The sequence below is a fragment of the Gorilla gorilla genome, chromosome 7 (genome assembly GCF_029281585.2).
Source record: "Gorilla gorilla gorilla isolate KB3781 chromosome 7, NHGRI_mGorGor1-v2.1_pri, whole genome shotgun sequence".
NCBI lineage: Eukaryota > Metazoa > Chordata > Mammalia > Primates > Hominidae > Gorilla > Gorilla gorilla.
In genome coordinates, this window is record NC_073231.2 from 30,436,208 (window position 1) to 30,441,956 (window position 5,749).

General features: G+C 42.6%; 1 long non-coding RNA gene across 1 annotated transcript; it reads right to left on the reverse strand.

The window, feature by feature from the left end:
• Positions 1-555: 555 nt before the first annotated feature.
• LOC129524045 (uncharacterized) lies at positions 556-5,057 on the reverse strand. Its single transcript, XR_008667692.2, has 2 exons — positions 4,971-5,057; positions 556-728 (listed from the first exon to the last, which is right to left on the reverse strand). It is a non-coding gene; the product is annotated as an uncharacterized lncRNA (long non-coding RNA).
• Positions 5,058-5,749: the final 692 nt, after the last annotated feature.

The window sequence follows — 5,749 nt, forward strand, 5'->3', positions numbered from 1 at the left end:
ACTGCAAATCACCACGTGGTGCCAATTCCAACTCTTTCCTTTTTTCGGTTCTTGGTTTGCCCTCTTTTCTGCCTCAGACTCTCTCTTGCTTTCCTTTTCTTCCCCCTCCTCTTGTCCTGCAGGGGCCCCTAAGACTTGGCTGATGGCCTCTCTCTCATGGTTATCAGAGCACCCAGGGGCAGAGGGTTACCATTCATTGAAGAGGAGCCCAGAAGAGTCTAGAACTGGTCAGCCAGGACACAGAGTCTGAGCTAACACTGACTCCTGGAGTGTTGCTTTGTCATTTATTCACTAGAGGCCTGCTTCCCCCATCCTTGAGATGCTCTGTGATTTTCACGTAGAATTCCCAGAGCGGCGCCTTGCTTCTCATCCTAAACACTCAACATCATTATCATTCAGAGACCCCCTGCAGGAACTTTCCCTTCTCTGAGTCAAATTTTTCTGCAACAACTAATGTAGCATTTAAAATGAGAAAGTTAGAAATTTGAGGATTCCTCTTAAGGCAAACACAACAGCTGGAGAGAGAAGAAACAAAGTGGTTTTAAACACTTCATGTGTGCTAGGAGTGTTACATATATTTATTTCATTTATTGACAACTGTGCAGGCACATATTATTTTCTTCTTTTTATAGATGGGGAAACTAAGTTTGAATATATTATTTGCCTGAGAATACATAGCTGGTAAATGATAAATTCAAATCCAGTTTAGACTCCATAGCCGAGGCTTTCTGTAATAGAAAAAGTGTTTTTAATTCACTTATTGTCAAATTTCTCCTTACCAGCAATTCAGAAATTACTTTTTCCCTCTTTCATTGCATATCCTAAGCCCATGTCAATTCTAAATAATCTGCCTAGGCTACAGAAGTATTCAACTTAAACTGTGGGTTGACTAAAGGCCATAGGGGACTCATGCCAAGAAGCTAGAAACTTGAGAATGGTATAAGCAGGTCACTAGCTCTCTGTGGTCACAGCTACTTCCTATAACTTCACTATTCTTAGAAACAACAATATAAGGCTAAGACGCACGCTAGTGGCCAGGAGGGAGATGATGGGGTTAGAGAAGAAGGAAGAAGGGGAAAGGCTTTCCAGTGTGGTCCAAAGCTGAGATGGTGGTCAGCAACTCATTCATTGATTACTGCATAACACAAAATGCAGTTAACTAAATGGGGTGTCAAAGACCATAATGCATTAGAAATTCAGAAAAGGAGGGTCCAGTAGAAGACAGGATAACTGCAAAAGCCCTCAGCTGGCCAAGCACTATGGTATTTTTTGGTGGGTTCCTCACTCCTCTCCAGAGTAAAGTGCCTCGTTACGTACCTTTGCAGCCACTCTCACCGAGAGATGGAATCTATTTCCCCACCTCTTAAATCTGAACTAGTCTTGTGACCTCTTTGACCAAGAGAAGGAAGCAGGTGTGGCTATGTGCCAGTGCTGAGCCTACTCTTCAAGAGATCCACTCTTGTGGAGCTGTGCTGCTACCATGTGAATTAGCCAGGGCTAGCCTGCTGGATGAGGAAAAACACATAGCCCAGTTGCCCCCATTAACCCAGCCAATGGCCAGAGTACTCTGCAGCTGATTGAAGGTGCATAAGAGAGTCCAATGAGGAACAGAAGAACAAGCCGGGCATGGTAGCTCATGCCTGTAATCCCTACTGTTCTGTAATCCCTACCTACTCTGTTCAAAACTACTGTTCAAAGGATTTGGGGTACATCATTAAACAAAACAAAAAACAAATCCCCATCATCTTAAACTTTCATTCCATTTGGAGACACAGATAAAAAAGTAATAAGTCTAACAAATAAATGATACTGGCCAGGCGTGGTGGCTCATGCTTCTCATCTCAGCACTTTGGGAGGTCAAGGCGGGAGGATCACCTGAGGTCAGGAGTTCGAGACCAACCTGGCCAACATGACAAAACCCCATCTCTACTAAAAATTCAAAAATTAGCCAGGTGTGGTGGCACACACCTGTAATCCCAAGTACTCAGGAGGCTGAGGCAGGAGAATTGCTTGAACCTGGGAGACAGAGGTTGCAGTGAGCTGAGATCGCACCACTACACTCCAGCCTGGGCAACAGAATGAGATTCCATCTCGAACAAATAAATAAATAAATAAACGATACCATATGTTAGAAAGTTTTAAGTGCTGTGGAATAACTAGAACTGAGTGCGGGAGTAAGAAACGTGGAATGGACTATGAATACCAGTTTTAAATAGGGTACTCAAGGTAGACACTTTGGGAGGCCAAGGCAGGAAGATTGCTTGAGCTTAGGAGTTTGAGACTAGCCTGGGCAACATAGTGAGACAGACGCAATCTCTAATATAAATATATATATATATATATATATATATATATATATACACACACACACACACATATATATATATGTATATTTATATACACATATATATATATAATGGAAGAACCATTCACTGGGCCCAGCATAAATTTCTGATAAGCCAATTGAGAAATAAATAAACGGTGGTAATTTTAAGCCTCTAACTTTTGATGTGGTTATTACATAGCAATAGCTAATGGATATAAGCACTTTAGAGCCTCCATATGAGCCTGTTTCCTCATCTGTGAAACTGGGATAAGAATTTTTTCCCCGCAGACATTTGGAGTCACTAAGCTAATAGGAGACCTGCAATAAACGTTGCATCAGAATAAGCACAAAACCCTACAAACAAATATTACTAATTCATTCTGAGAATATCCCTCATTTTCCCCACCTCTCATCTAAGGAAAGCACAGCCCTCCCGCTTTCCAGCCAGGCAGGTCCTCGGATATTCTACTGGGGTTGTGTGAAGCAAATTCAGTATTCCCCATCCCTAGATCTAGTCAGTTCAGCAGCAGGCAGATTCTGCAGGATTGAACAGTTCAATGTGCACGCCCAAGTGAGTTTTAAGGACGACAGGTTGCTTTTGGCTTCCTGAACACAACTTAAATTGATGAGATCTCAGCGAATTCTTTCTCCCAATCCTGGTGAGGCGGGGGCGGGGCGAGGGAGGGTGTTCAGATAATGCTTTAATCACATTGTGAATAAAAACTGTTTGCCAAGCTCTGATACTGAGAAGGCACTGGATTTTCCCAGCTGAAGAATCATGGGCTTGTTCAGTAAGAGCCCTTTCAGAAACTAAGGAAACTGTCTGTTCCCACTTTAGTTGTCAACAACTCCTCTCTAACCTCTCAAAAGCAATCAGTCAACAAGTATTTGTTTAGATCTGAGCTATCTGCACCATCCTAGGTGCTTGGTAAAAAGTGAGAAAGTAGAAGCCATAGTATCTCATTCGTTCATTCATTCATTCATTCATTCATTCAACAAATACTCATTGAGCACCTATTCTATTCAAAAATACTGCTCATTCTGAGCTCGGTAGCTCATGCCTGTAATCCCAGCACTTTGGGAGGTAGAGATGGGCGGATCACCTGAGCTCAGGAGTTTGAGACCAGCCTGGGTCACAGGGTGAAACCTGTCTTTACTAAAAACACAAAAACTTAGCCAGGCATGCGTGCCTGTAGTCCCAGCTACTCAGGAGGCTGAGGCAGGAGAATCACTTGAACCTCGAGGCAGAGGTTGCAGTTAAGCTGAGATCACACCATTGCACTCCAGCCTGGGTGACAGAGCGAGACTCCGTCTCAAAAAAAGGACTGTTCAAAGGATTTGGGGTACACCATTAAACAAAACAAAAAACAAATCCCTGCCCTCTTAAACTTTCATTACATTTGGAGACAGATAAAAAATAATAAATCTAATGAATAAATAAATGATACCATATGTTAGAAAGTTTTAAGTGGTGTGGAATAACTAGAACTGAGTGAAGGAATAAGGAATGTGGAGTGAATGATGAATATCAGTTTTAAATAGGGTACTCAGGATAGGAGTTTTGCCAACCTCAGCTGGGAAAACCACACAGCTCACATGGAGTCAGTGGTAGCAACTGGGGTGGAGAGAGCAACTGTGAGTTCAGAAGATGAAGAAAGCCAAGAGAATCTGTGAGGCACACAATATGTATCTTTAAGACACCGCTGGTGCACTGGGGCCAGCTCGTACAGGCTCACTAGAGCCAATTATGCACAACCCTTCCAAACTCGGGGTTCAGTGTTGTCGTATTGGTAGCTTGCAACCAATCATGTTAGTAGCTTGGTGGGAGGATTTACACCATGAAAAATGGCAAACCCTACAAATCAGAGTTTCCTTTTTTTTTTCTTTTTAATAAGAGTTCAGTGTTTAAACATTTCGTATCATACCACTAATTGGACCCCACCTCCAACCATACCCTAGGAAGGTGATATGGTTTGGCTGTGTCCCCACCTAAATCTCAACTTGAATTGTATCTCCCGGAATTCCCACGTGTTGTGCGAGGGTCCCAGGGGGAGGTAATTGAATCATGGGGACTGGTCTTTCCTGTGCTATTATCGTGATAATGAATAAGTCTCATGAGATCTGATGGGTTTATCAGGGGTTTCTGCTTATGCTTCTTCCTCATTTTTCTCTTGCCACCACCATTTAAGTAAGAAGTGCCTTTCCCCTCTGGCCATGATTCTGAGGCCTCCTCAACCGTGTGGAACTGTAAATCCAATTAAACCTCTTTTTCTTCCCAGTCTTGGGTATGTCTTTGTCAGCAGCATGAAAATGGACTAATACAGAGGGCTACAAATGTATGTCCTTTAATAAAAAGCATAGAGGGCAATCAAGTGTCACCCAAAAAGGGAGATCACCATGGCAAAGTTTCAGGGGAAAGTTTTTGGGAAGAGGGTCTCTCAAAGAAGCAGCCAAGCTAATCTGTATAAAGGAAGAGAAACAGAGCACAGAATGGGTAGAAAGGGATGATTCCACGGGAAAGGCATGGAGGTTGGGCTGACATGGTATGATAGAAAATCTCCACCAAGAAAACACCCAACTGACACTGAATTCAGCTTCTTACCAAGTGGGATGGGATGCTTTCCAAAATTGAACTAAAAATTACCTCATCTTTCACGCCCCCACCAATGTCATTCCTAGCTCTCTGAAAGCTTTGCAAACCTTGATGAACACAATCCACATGTATCTTCAGGAATAGAATCTGGGCTCAGCATCTGTTTGGAGTTCTCTGAATTTTTCTCCATGGAAACATGAGCTGGTAAATAGACACTAAAACGCTAAATGTCTGGGTTCTTTCCCCATCTCTGGAACTGCTTTGCTCAGTAACATTGGGCAAGTTGTCTCAATACTGAATTTCCCCACTTGAAAATGATCAATTTACATTCTTCGCTCCTTGTTAAAGATGAACAATATCATCTTTGGGAAATATTTTAAGCTCTTCTAAGAAAGACATAAACAATTATATGTGTATGAGAAATAGAATAATATTATTGTTATTACAAATAAAAATACAGATATCCTCCAAAGGCTGAAAAAGGAGAGCAAGCTCTATTAACTCTTTCTGTTGTCAGGGAAGCCTCCTCCTCCAGATCATAAATTTACCAAAGCAATTCCCCTCCCTGGCTATGGTATACCAGCCTCCAATCACTGGTTCAGAGCATCAGGCTAGCCAGTCATAGGAATGTGGGCGTGAAGGCAATACCCTGCTCAGATGCCATGGTTGGGTGTGCCATTCATCCTCCCTCCAATCCTCTCTCCTTCACAGCACTGTTCTTTCTCTGTGGCACTCCAGCCCTGATGAGGCCACCAATTTGCTTTGCCTCACTTGTACCATGCCTCCAGCACAACTTGGCATACCTGTAGCTCTTTAAATTATTATTATTA